This window comes from Melospiza melodia, chromosome 4, assembly GCF_035770615.1.
Source record: "Melospiza melodia melodia isolate bMelMel2 chromosome 4, bMelMel2.pri, whole genome shotgun sequence".
In the NCBI taxonomy this organism is placed as follows: domain Eukaryota; kingdom Metazoa; phylum Chordata; class Aves; order Passeriformes; family Passerellidae; genus Melospiza; species Melospiza melodia.
Window position 1 is genome coordinate 87030424 of NC_086197.1, and position 14284 is coordinate 87044707.

The 14284-nt window shown below is 35.1% G+C and overlaps 1 protein-coding gene across 7 annotated transcripts in view; it reads right to left on the reverse strand.

The window, feature by feature from the left end:
- The window catches only part of TAFA5 (TAFA chemokine like family member 5), a 415267-nt gene that overhangs the window by 140994 nt on the left and 259989 nt on the right, over positions 1-14284 (reverse strand). The window lies entirely within an intron of this gene.

The following is a 14284-nucleotide window of genomic DNA, read 5'->3' on the forward strand; positions in this document are numbered from 1 at the left end:
GGACTGTGGGCATGTGAAATATTATTAATCTGTCAGATATTTTCCTATAAAATTATACACTTTTGTCTAAGTAAAAAATAATTGGTATGACAACAAGACTGAAAGCTTTTAAGTATAACATAAAAGCTTGCTTATAATGATGAGGTTGTCAACTGACACCACATCCTGCAGAAATTGTGATTCAAAGACCATAGCATGACAACAAAGAATTATTTTAGCTAGCATAGTTCACATTTTTACGTATTCCAGTATTATTATTACACACACAAAAAAAAGAAAGCACAAGGGACAAAGAAACAAATGCACCTCTGAGAAATCTCTGCCAGCCTGACAGTTAAAAAGATACTGCTCTTCTGCTAGAGTTTTTGATGGATATTAGAGGAGTCAAACTTTGGAGTTCTTTAGCAGACATTCAAAACTATTAAAGCATAAGTTTCAAGGAACTGCACCCAGAGAGATGCACTATCAGAATTAAAGAAGAATAGTGAAGAGACATTTGATACCTGCAAAAGAAGGCTAAGGTTTTACCTCATGGGAATTCTGGCAAGCAGTGTGCCTACGTGTTATAATAAGGACTGACTATGAGGAAGGCAGCATGCTGGGAATACGCAGAAAGTTGACAAAGATGATGAAGGGCAGATTTTGACAGGGACTTTTTCAGACAGGCTGAGTTTCTTATAACAGAAAGAGTGTTTGAAGAAGGCAGATTATGAGCCAAAGAGTGGTAGCATTAATGAATAAACCAGACAGGCAGGAAAGGCACCATGTGTTCTTTTTATCATCTTACTTTAGACAGGAGCCATGACAGAAACTCAGTCTGCCTCCTATCTTTCTAATCCTTGTATGTGATAGCAGAAGCTTGGTAACACCACTTCTCCCCTAGCAGTGAATCATACCGTGTACTGAGGTTCACGCTAGCGCAAGAATGAGTATTTGAAATTCCTTTCACCACTTCTGTTGCCTTCAAGGGGGTAAGGACCAGATGTTACATTTAACACAGATGTAATGCCACAGAGCCTCAGACTCTGTTTGGTTCTGCAGCTCCCATAGCAACTGCTATTAAGTGTTAATAATATGATTAGGAGGAAAGAAAGAACTGCTTGAACGACTAAAAAGTAACAGAAACATTTTATTCTGGCCATGCATATCTTTATACCTGATGTCCTAGGAAATGCAACTGAAAATCCTGTTGATGACTACAAAGAATAAAGGAATGAAGTACATCAGATAGTGCAATAAATACTTGGTGTGATAAATACTTCTATCTCATATTTGCTGGAAGGTAGCAGTGTGCTAGAAAGCAGAGTGACAAGTATGCCTTAAAAAGTATAAATCGACTGATGATAAGAGAACTGACTCATTTGCAAACCAAGTGATCCTATCTACAAGCAAAAGAAATGGAATCCCCTCATAAAATGTCCAAACCGGGATATTTTATGATTGTACTGAAAAGGAAGAAACAGGGACAGGACAAGGAAAATAATACATGGTTGGAAAACAAAATTCAAGACTGCAACTCAGCTGAGGTCTGCTGACCCCACAAAGCACAAAAGCCCAACTCAGACAGCTCCTGAATGACAATGAATGACTGAATTTCAGCTCCAGTATTTCAGCTAAAATCAGGATGCAACATAAACCAGCAGAACCAGACTCTTAAATCTGTTTCTTACAGTCTGAAGGAAAAAATGTCAAAAAGTCAAAATGGCAGCAACTACCATTTGTGAATTTTAAATAGATAATTAAACGAAAGAAAGGCTCCTGTACACAGACAGGAGATTTAAAAGGTTAATGAAGGTGTAATAAAGATGGAGATCTGACTATGAATGCAATAGTGTCTTGAAAAAATAAATGTGAATAGGCAGAAAAGAAAACTGATTAAAATAATTTCCATTGGACTCTTGCCTTCCCAAATGCCATTTACTTTTCTAGTCATTTACCATACATAGGCACACACATAAACTGTGTATGACCCCACTTGTGGGATCTCAAACTGTGACTATCTCCCATGACCCATTCTGAATCAGTAAGGCCACTATGAGAGTATATGAACATTTATTAAAAAAACCCTAACATATTATTTTTATTTCAGCCTTTCTATTTTACCTTGCCAAGTTTCCATAGCAAGCTAGATGTTTATGTAGCATTAAGTAGCTATTTTAATCTTGTCAAAAGTTTGAAAGTATCTAAACTAATGATGGCAGAAATTATTATGATGTTTTACTTTTCCAGCCAGGAAATTTGGAGGTAACGCTGGAGGTAAATACAAACTTCCTATTGCTGACTTTTAACTTCCTCAGGGTGGATGGTTATTTGTTTCTTCACAGTAAGATTCACAAAAGGTATGACATAGGGCTAGGGTTAACATGATAGGTCTTAGAAGTAATATCTTCAGGCAAACTCCATCTTAGGCAATATTTTAACTTTTCAGAGCCATTGGATATATAAATCAATGCAACATGTTTTGACAGTGTCAGGTTATCCCTAAGTTCCTCATTTTCCATAAAAGCATTTTTGTGATACAGCATGCCCTGTGTCCTCTTCATGGAATACCTCAAAAGATCAAAAAGAATTCTAAACTTTTCTCTAAATCCCTGAAATCTCATACTTGACTTACTGTCTGTAAGAAATTATTATAAACAATTTTAACTTTGATTTGGATTAATCGAAAACTTGCAAAATGAGGTCAGAATGCATATATATTTGATTGCATAGAATTTGTTCACGGCATCACAGTTCTTCCTCAGGCCATACCTTACAAAGTGAGCTTTGAAAGAAAGAAAGCTCTTCTGACTCTAAGTACCACATTGCTAGTGTAAAAAATATTTATTCTGAACTCTGTATACAGCTGAAGTATTGTTCTTAACGAATGTAAATAACTTTATAGTTCATAAAAAAAAAACTTAATATTTGCTTAGATCCACCTTATTTCACTCCTGGGAAAGTAAAGAGAAGCAAGATTCACGAAGTATTTTTAATCACAGAATAACCAAAGCACAGGGTTTGTCTGAAATATCCTCTGGCTCTAAATTGAAGTGGCACTATCTCAGTGTACCTGAAAGTGCTAAAATGTATGTTTAATTTTATAAAACTTTTCATCAACACAAAGAGACATGATTTAGTTAAACCTGCCTAGAATTCATGCATTGGGCCCAGAAGTTGAAATCTGCTCACAGAAAGGTGAATTTAAGTCATTTTGTATTTCCATCTCCTTTCTAAGAGTACTTGTTTACTGAGTTGGACTTCAAAATAGGTTAGAAAGGACTCAAGGTGTTAAAATTTATGTCTCCTTGCCAAAGTGTCAGACTGACTAAAAACACCACCAGCCATGGCTCCTTTTTTCTAACTATGCCTCTTTATCAGAGAACAGGAAAGCAATCATGTCAAAATTGTACAAGTGGTCCTAATCCTTTGAATATTTTCTGTGTAGGAGGAATTTGGGATAGTGGTAGGTTAGCATATATTGCAGGAAGAGTGCAGAGCGTCCTCAATAAATTTCAGCTTTGGCAAGCATATTCTCACTGATTTCATAATTGCTGACAGTTGTCAGTTGGCTGGGACCAAGCTACAAGATGATTAGAGTCAAGAGTAAGCAAAGCAGAGAAACTGCTTAAAAAGGGAAAAGGAAAAGAAAGGAGTGCTCCTGCATCAAACATGAAATGAATCAGTAAAAAACCAGGATCCTAATACTGATAATGGAAATAACAGTGGAATAGTCTGTAATACACCACTCTGCAATGCCTCAGCGTAGAAGAAAAGGGGCAAGTCCCCAAGGCAGCATCCAAGTAAATCAAACAACATACAGACCACATACATGATCTATACACAACCACACAGAGTCAGGGTGCTATGGAACACAGACAGACATCCTGGCCTGAAATGCAGCTGACTCAGCCAGCCACAAGAAATTACTGAACACAGTGCAAAGAATTGTTGGAGCTGGTAAAGAACAGCATGAAAAGGTGACAAAAAGGGCAGAGTAGTGGTGATGAGAGGAGTCCCTTGAGAACAACCAAACTGCATGTGTACTTGAAGGGCAGAACCGGAGACCTTTTGTGGAGAGAAGAACCCCACAAAGCAATATCAAGGAATGCCATAACAGATCAAGATTACCTAGGTAATGGGTTTAGAGGTTCTAAGTTTGGGTATGGATGTAGGACAGAACACCAGCAAGCTCTTTTCTCATCAGCTGAATGAAAGATCACTGTGGGTGTTCACAAGGGTGTCACATGGCATGGTTTGGTTTCTTTTCCATGTGCCTGGCTGTGCCTTACACTGTGTGTGGGGGTGTGCACAGGTTCACCTCTGTGTGCCTGACAAACACCGCTGCAATGCATGCCAGCCCTGCCACAAGCTGGACCTGCAAATGGCAATGGCAGCAAAAAGACTCACAGGAGAAATCACCTGAGATGGAAAGTCCACTGGATTAGAGTTGCCACATAAGAGCTTATCTTTCAAAGTCCTCTGCTCCCACTTCATAACAGGGGGCTCACAGCCTGAGATGGAGAACTTGTGTTGATATAATAAAACTGAAAATCACACTGGAAGTTTAAAGGAGTTGCAGTAGTGGAATATATGTGCTCCGTCTGGCTAAGAAAAAAAAAAAATTCTTTATTTATCTCTTTCTCCTGCCCCATGCTTATTTGTGTTCATGCATGTGTACGTAAACAGGTAGATAAATAAAAATAAAGGTGGATAGATGCAAAAGAAGCAATAAATACCTGTTGAAACACTTTTTGTTCAGCTTGAACTCTACAGAGGAGTTGGGTATACTTTTGTCAGAAGGGACAAAAGCTTCACACTACAGGTGTTAGCAACTGTACTGTATTTACACATAAAGCTTCTTTTTGTCAGTCAGAGAAAAGATTTATTTGCATTTCTCTGAGGTTTTACTTACTGGTGAGGTTTTTTGTTGTTTGTTTGTTTGGGGTTTTTTTGAGAGAAGCTGTTTCTTTGTTGTTTTTTTTTTTTTTTCCTTTTTGTTGGTTTTTATTTTCTAATAATTGCTTAGTAATTTAGACTGAAAGTGCATGAAAAATTTGAATAGATACATAGCCTTTACTCTTCCTAGATTTTGACACTGTTTTCAAATATGTCACTCAAAACATGAGTAATTTGATGGTGATCATATATTAGTAATGAATCCAAATGCTTTGAGATGAACACAAGTTTTTCTCTTGAGTGGTTTATCAATAGTACAACCTCGTCATGAGAATATCCAGGGAAATTTACTGATATCAACACAAAATAATTAGGCCATTATTACTGACTTCATGCATCTGCCTTTTTATTTCTGGTTTTGCCTAGGTGATTAGATGGAAATAGTACCGGAATATCCAATAACACCATTCAATTAAGATCTATTTTTGTATCCATAGAATGTAGCTTTATATGAGACTTGAGTAAGGAAATCCTCATAGACAGCCACCCTGAATGTTACCCTGCCTACTATGAAAGAAATCACAGGATTCAACACACTGAAACAACTTTCTTTGGAGCATTATTTATCCCAGTGCCTACTCAGTGGGCAAAGCTGTTGCAGTTGGGTCCCCAGCTGGGAGATCTCTGAGGCTGGACTCCTAAAACTAATTGATATCTCTGCTTCAAATGCTTGTGAGATTTGTACTTTGAGTACGTCATTATCTATATATTTCAATCCTTTCATGGAAATTTACATTACACCATACCAACAGTTGAAGGAGATAAGAAAATTATATGGCACGTTTGTCGATATGTTGCAGGAATCTTCATGTTGTTTTTTTTCTTTCATTTTTATAGTATTAATTTCAGACATGTTTCTTATTTAAAATAGCAAGAAATATTTTTTATAAACACTCTACTTGACATTAAAAATCTAAAGTTGAATAAATGATAATTATGATGGAATAAAGTAGAGGTTGTGGACTCTAATATTAAATTTATATAATTAAAACCTAGGTTTTCAATTTTGAAGATGCCAACAGATGAAAGTCTATGCATGAAACAGCATTTGTGGGTGAGGGACCATCTGTGACTGACCATATCTGTCAGTCATGAGGCCATTGCTGCCATGGTCAACATTAAATCCTAGTGCTGGATGCTTCCCTATGCACTAAGCAATAAAGCATGAAAGAAAAGATTGCTCGTTATCCTTATTGGCCAGAATTGCAGCTGGCTTAAATGGCTACATCTTTACTAACCTTAGCATAGCTATAGTAACATGTATTGCTTGAGAGACATCATTTGTGATGTCTTTCTATTCAAGAAAACATCACCAAGCATACATGTAGTTCCTAAAGCTGCATCAACTATAAAAAGCACACACAGACATGCATCAGAACATCCTGTCTCTGGTACAGAATTCCTAAAGCTAAAGTGTAGAGATAGACAAGATGATTGCATTCAGACAATATAAATTCAAATAAAAATTCTGCCTGTGAAATTGGTTTGATCCGTAGACAAACGTCAGCTCTGTGCCCTATTAAACTTGCAATTGTTTTAAAAGGACATATCAGTGAGCTCTGAAATGTTGAATAAATGTTAATTGGAAGGCAAAGAAAATATCACGAGTAAAATAAAATATGCAAAGAAAAAGCATTTTTAATCTGTAACTCAGTAACAAGAAGATCCAAGAAGGAAGAGCATTACCAAACAGTCAGGCTCCATCTTCACAGAAGAAAAGACAAATAATGGAATCTAGTTGAATTTAAATGAGCATTATCCTGATGATTATTATTTTTTAAAGTAGTTACCATGAATATATATTAATTTTAAAGATTAAATTGCATGATTAAATTGATTGTTGAGCTACCTATTAACAATCCCATATGCTTAGTAGGGTAAAACGCAAGGGATTTATGATTGCCATACCATAATATACTCATGTAAAGCATCGAGGATTTGTATAATCTAATTAGAATGAGGAAATAACAATTTGTAACATACTACCTTTTTTATTATTCATCCAAGACTAAGTATTATGAATTATTTTTTTTAGGTATTTCAATCATTTTTCTCTGGTAAATTTGTACAGTTTGACAGCAGCAATTTAAAAATGAAGACAGAAGAGGGATTTGATTTTTATTTTTAATTATGGAAATGCAATCTTCTTCACATCTACTTTCAAAATGATGACTAGAGGCTATTTGCTTAAGTGAACAGTGAACAGTATGATGAGTGAATAATCACACTTACTGCAGGAACTGTATAACTTATGAAATTATGCTAAAAGGCTGCTAGATATAATACTAAAGGGAAATACCATCAGAACACTGTTTTGTATATCCTCTTAGAGTAAAAATAGCATTTTGATGGAATAAAGTAATCACATCTTCATGCGGGATAGCAGTAAATCATTTTATGGGTATATTCTTTCCTAAATTCTGCTAAGAATTTTATAATGTGGAAAAAAAAATTTAACTCTAATAATAACACAAAACCTGATTATTTAAATTCATGTAGTATGACCAATGTAATCAACGCAGACCTTAAAAGACTCAAATACAGTAATTATTACAATGTTGTTGGATAGGGGATAAAACCAAACAGCATTCGTTCAAATGATACCTATAGTTCAAAACAAATTCAAAACAAAAGACTATGACAACAAATGAAATAAACTGACATTGCTTATTCTCTGAGAAAGCAGCATAGAAAAGCTTGGTTTCATATGATTCAGTGAGAAAGTTCCTATTGGCAGAAGCTAAGAAACTATTTGACTTTAGGCTTTAGGCTATTTTTTTTCCCACCATGATTAGTCCAATTTCTGTTTCTGCTAATCTGACACTTTGATTGCATGTTACTGAATTTTCTCCTGCTCATACTCTTAGTGAAGAAAATATCCGATAAACTACTTTCTGAATTTCTTAACAACAATAAAAAAGATTATTCATATATCTTCAAGTGCATCTGGAGAAACATTTCTTTTTCATGGGAAAGAATATAATATCTATTAAATTTTAGTCCTTGGCTCGCTACCTATACAGACCTAATTCACATACTCTCCAGAGAAGCTTCAATTTAAGTCTTGAAATATAACCAACCAGCTACAATAGAGTCAGTCAATCAATGTCAAGAAGGTAGTTTTAGCAACCTTAACTAAGCACTCAGTTTATTTTTCAATTGTATAGAAAAAAGAGAGAAGGGGAAAAAAATCATCTTTTCTTATTCTTTCCGTTCCTCTCACTTTTTTAGGCCTTACCTGAGTGGCAAAAAGTTTGGCTACACTACAGCTTTTATTATAGCAAAAGCTTTGTGACCTGGTTTGGTTAAGCACATGTTAATAAAAGCAATAAGATTATACATATTACATGGTGTATATGCATATGAAAAAAATCTCTTTAATTCAAAATAATCCTCATTTGGTGAGATGATTCTGCCTTGTGTTAGTTTTCATCTTTCCCATCCTCCTATGCTTCATGGAGCGCATCAACACTTCAGATCCATCTCAGAGTCTACAGTCATGTATTACTCATCCCATTTCTGTATAATCCTTCTTGTTTGACTCATTGTCCACATTGCTGCACATTTATGGGGGCAGATAAATCAGAATCTTTGGGGTTGATGGACTATCCAGTTTCATCACCTTTTGCTATTATTTATCCTTCCTTTTATGTCAGTATGGCAGCTACAGAACAGCACCATCTCCTTCATTTCCCAGAAGGGCAGTGTAACAAAGGGAATGGAATATATCTTGAGCAACTTCAGATATTTTTCTCATCTAAAATTGGCTGTCTAAAGCAATTCTGATGAACCAAGTCCAGTAGTGCCTATTTGTCTCCAATGAGTAGAGGAGTTTAGGATGGTTAGCTGAGATGCAGTCATCTGAATTGAGGAAGGTGAATCCAAGTCCAGCTGTCCAAGGTCATCAAAGTAGCCTGAAAATACATTTCCACTCACATCTTAGGTTTAGATTTTTTATTCTGGAATATCTGAGAAATAAAGTGATGAAATAGATTTGTCAGACTAATGAAGAATGGTTAATGTTGTATAATGTTCTTATGAACTGAAAGAAAATATTTTTTTATGGATGTCTTCAGGGTCCCATTTGATATAAAATATTGTAACACCCTTGAAAACTTTAGATCTCACAGTTATGGTTTATTTTATTAATTCATTTTTTTTAAATAATCAGCTCCTTAAGAAGGAAGTGCAGTTAAAAAATGTTTGCAGGTTTTTAAAATTATACACACAGATTTGAGATCTCTCTGCATCTAGGACCACTTATTACTTTTAACATAATCAAAATGAAGAGTCAAATGATGAATATGTGAATATTTATTAGTACTTATTTAGAGTTGTCCAGAAAGAAGGGATCTAAATATTGTTAATTGAGCCATTGACGGTTGGCTTGTCTAATGACAAAGAAAGTCTCTATAACACTGAACAATGCTTCCTCTTGACTCAGATAATGGTACTTTATGCAAAAAAGTGCATCAGTGGATCCATATCAAAACCTGATAATAGGTTAACTTGTATTTTTTGCTCTTGGTACATTCCATGATCTAGACCTTTGAAAATGAGTTGAACAGCCCATTTGAAAGCACCAAACAATAGATGAAATAAAGATAAGGCTAGAATTGAACAAAGTATTTATCTACTTTGATCTCCAGCCCTCAAACTATTATTTATAATACGTACTCTCCTTCTCAGGTGAAAATGCATCTCCTATTAGCATAAGGTTGTCCTAATGGCCAACACAGAAAAACTTTAAGTTCCAGTTCTTACTAGGCACTTATAATAACAACCTAAAAATTAATAGTTTAAAAAAAAAGTTGCTTTTTTGCATTGTTTTTTGTGGAGTTTTTTATTTGTTTGTTTTTGTTGTTGCTGTTTGTTTTCTTTTATTAGTTACTTTCTTAGCCTTATAGAACACTATAACAGAGTAAATGACTGAAAATGAAAACTTCTGTATTGGTCACATCCACTCTTAAGGTTAGAAATTATTTACATGTATTTTTGAACAGTTTATTGTTTGCTTTGTTTCATCTTCTTGATAGCACTTATATTCTTCTACCTGTGTTTTCTAAAGAAGAAAAAGGGCTGCATTTTACTTGAAAACATAAACAAATTCTAAGCATCTCTTTCCTGCACAGATGCTTTCTCTGCAGCTGTCATTGCAGGGGTTCACATTTTACAGTTAACAATGCTACATTTTGCAAATGAGATGCAAAAGCTGAGCAAGGACAATTGTGACAAATCCAATCTTGACTGGCCATTTGATACAAATATCAAATGCCTTGTGTTAATCTTTTAGTTTTTTAAACAGTGTTTTTCCTTTAACAATATGCTACGACAATCCTAACAGGGACTGACTGATACGGAGTTACACTGCTAGATCCCCTGTAGTTGTTCTAGCATCAGGTTCTCCAGAATTTCTTGATGGCCATGGCATAACCATCTCTTTCTCTCACCAGGACGTGGTGCATACTGGTGAAGCAAAGATATGTCCTCACTTTTTCTCCTGACACTTCTCAAAGAGTTTCTATGCTAAAAGCTACCAGAAAGACCAGAGGGCTACAATTGTGCTATCTAACAGGGATAAAAATGGATGAAAGCTTTTCAAAAATCTTACACAGGAACAATTTAGTTTATAAAGAAATAGCATAAAGAGGTTGCACCTACCATCTTCCTTATTTCTCAGGAAGCCCACCTGTACTAGAAGCTGAGAATAGGTTTCTGAACCAATTAAATACCTGTCTTCTCTAAACTATACTTATCACAAGAACGCCTGCCCACAATAGGTAATAGAACTAAAAGCTGTAGGTGTATTCAGTCTCAGAAAATCTCCAATTTCCTCAAAAAGAGAAAAAATATGCAGTATTTCTGTACACTAAAACACTGTAACAGTTCTGGAATGAATAACATTCCCAGTCCTCACGATTATTTCTAGCAACTCAAAACAGCGTGTTCTGCTTGTATAACGAGAATTTAATTTAGACTCACATGCACACTCACTTCTATAGAAGCTGAATGCCATCATAAGCATCCTCTTCATTTCACTTACCTTGATTTACCCTCAGAATCAATTTGAATACTGCAATATACAGAAGTGATTAGAAGGGATTAAAAGCATTGAAGGGGCCTGATCAAGGAATAAATGTATAAACAGAAGATAGTACTGCAAGGATTTTTTAAAATACTTTTCTTCTAGAAGCAACATAGGATGCCATATTATGTGATGGATGGACTATAATTTGCTAGATGGCCTATCATTTGAGACTTTTTTTCCTTGTTCTTTTGACAAAGAAATACACTCCCATCACCAATCCAGCTCTCCCCAGAACTCTAAACCTTCAAAATACTAAAACTGTTCTCAAGTGTACATTTTAGTATTACAGGATGATTGTTAATCAATAAGGTTCATAAATCACAGGCTATAATTTCCCTTTTGTAAACAGGATTTCTTTTACTGTCGCTTTTAGGTTACAATTCCCAAGACTTATCCCCACTCCTACCCTCCCCCCCCACCAAAAAAAAAGAAAAAGCAAGACAAGAGAGAGAGAATAAACATTATCCAATTCCTGTAATTCAAGTAGGAAAATAATAAATTTCCCTCTGTTTTTCAGTTTCAATTGCAATTGAAGTTACTTCTAGAATTACAGCATATGCTGAAAAGCACACAGATTTTTCTATGTCTTTTTACACATATTCTTGCCTCTATATTTTTTTTCTTTTAATGTATGACTTTGCAATGCAATGATCAGATTGGGAATGTACCATCAAACTGGAAAGTCTGTATTGTGATGAAACACATGCTCAAATGCAAATACCACAGACATCAAAACTATTCTTATCTTCATAAAATGATGTATATGTTGAAGAGAAGTAGTAGAATAATTCTAATTTCCTGACCACTGCTGTGATTTGAACCAGGTTTTGTTCAGTTCTAAAGGAAGAAAAAGCAGTTTCCTAGTTCTGCCATTCTTTGGAGGTGTGTTTTGGAAGACTGAAGGATGTGTGCAGTAGTTCTTACTAGTTTTGTCCATAATTTCTGACTACCAAACAGTGAAAACTTCAAAGGCAAAATAAAAATATAGGATGGTTATAGGATGTTTTCGAACACACACAATAAGAGTTTTATTCTTCCATTACCTATATATCATAGACTTCTAGTTCAAATTTTTTCCCAATGTAAAGTGAAATGCAATACATTCTTACAGCTGTGTGACTGATAGGAGGGAGGTCTTGGCTTTTTGCTGGTTTTGCTAATCACTTCTAATACAATGGTGAGTAGCTTAACAGATGCTGCCAATAGTCTCCAGGGAAGTGCAAGTACATTAAGATGACTTTGCAATGCGTCACTCCTGCTTACAATGTAATTAAGTTACAGTTCTCTGTATATAATTTCATTAATATGGATTAGTCAAAATATCAATGCACAAATAAATGCAGACTTGCAAAATGTATATGTCGATAAAATAAACATAGCACTCTAGTAATAAGGTAGGAGTGTAACTTCCACAAGAAGCCAATTCAATACTGCTGCTCAATTGTCATTCACACGAGTAACTGAGGTTATCTGAACTGTGCATTTATGGCCCACTCCTTTTGACAATTTCTCACTATTCTAATACACTGTGAGAAATGCTTTTTTCCCTCCAGTTCTCTGAAGGCAGTCTCTTCTGTTTACTCAAATCAATTCTCTGGGATAACATTCTATGAAAGCAAAGGTGAACAGGAGCTCTGCAGGATGAATCAAGTGAGGTAAGGCAGCTCATAAGTGAGCCAGCAGCCCATCACAAGAGACCACAGAGTCAGCAAAGAATCTGTCACATTTATAGTCAACAGGAAAATTAGACTTTAAGGAGACATAAAAGAAATCTCGACTGTATACCTGGTGAGACATTATGTGTCCAAAACCAATATGGTTTTTATACAGTCTAAGTTTGGTTCCCTTCCACTCCTTCATTTTCTACATCCTACACTGCCTTCCCTTTGAAAATTAATTACACTTACAAGCATGTATGGTTCTATTTGTAACATGTCCATAGTCAGTTTTATTCCATAAAACTGACTATGAACAAGTCAAAAAAAACCCAAAGAACCAAACTATATAAAAATGGACATTTCCACTCTCACCATACTGGAAAAGCCTTTGAGAGGACAGAATTGTCATTGGCTAATTAGGAATATGTAAAAGATTTTTATTTACTGACCTTTAGGTTATTACTACACTTAATGTCAAGGTAATATGTAAAAAAGCAAAACCATAAATGCTGTATAATAGAACATACTTTTATATCCCTCAGAGAAACAGAAGAGAAAATATATAATGTCCTTGTTAAGCATTTTTATACCATATATATATATATATATGGTATAAATAAAATATTTAATGATATATAAAATATTTTATATATATATATATATATATATATATATATATATATATATATATATTTCAGTCTGAGTTTATACAGAGAAATGACAAGCAACATCTCCTGGCTCAGTTGTGTTTGCAGATTAGTACTGTTTGAGTCAGAGAGACTTAAGCTCTTTCACCTCCCACAGATAAGGTAAAGGTGACTAGCTTCTATTAGTATAGCTAATAAAATCCTAGACTGCAGCAAACTATCACAAATAAATCAGGCATTTCCAGCACCAGGCATTAAGATGTTGTACATTAAAAATAAGACTCATGCAAAGAAATGAGACTCAAGCTTAAGTATAAAGACACAGAGATTTACAGTGCTGCTCTACAGAAAACAAAATGGCTTACAATTCTGTACAGCTCCTTAAGAAAAATAAACAGACAAAGCAAATAGAAGCCAACCGCTGTTCTCTAAAAAGACAGGGGGGTAACACACTCTTCAAGCATAAAATAAATTAATAATTATGATAATTCATTCATTTGAGCTTGTTTTTGAGCAGGTTCCCTGTTGGTTTCTTAATGAGGATAATGATGTATAATCTTTACAACTGAAAGTCTCAGAGGAAAGTTTACACTTCAGAAAAAAAACAAAAAGAGACTGAGACAAAGTGCCCTAAGAGTAACCTAAAGCCTCACTGGGATAGATCCAAACAAGTGATATTGTAAGGAGAGGCTTCTACCCAAGTTGTGCAGCCTCAGGAAGTCATGGAATAACAGCATCAACACTGGAATAACACTAGAGCTCCCGATTCCCAGAAGCATCTCTTTTTAGACACCACATTAGAATCAAAGACTAGGCAGTGCAACTGTAGTACTCTGCCTCATATGAATACTATGAAAGAAATGGTCTTTCTATCCATCCTATTCCTTTGGAAACCAGGCAAGATTTTATACCAAGAACATGCAACTTCCGAGTACTGGCTGACTCTGAGCTTG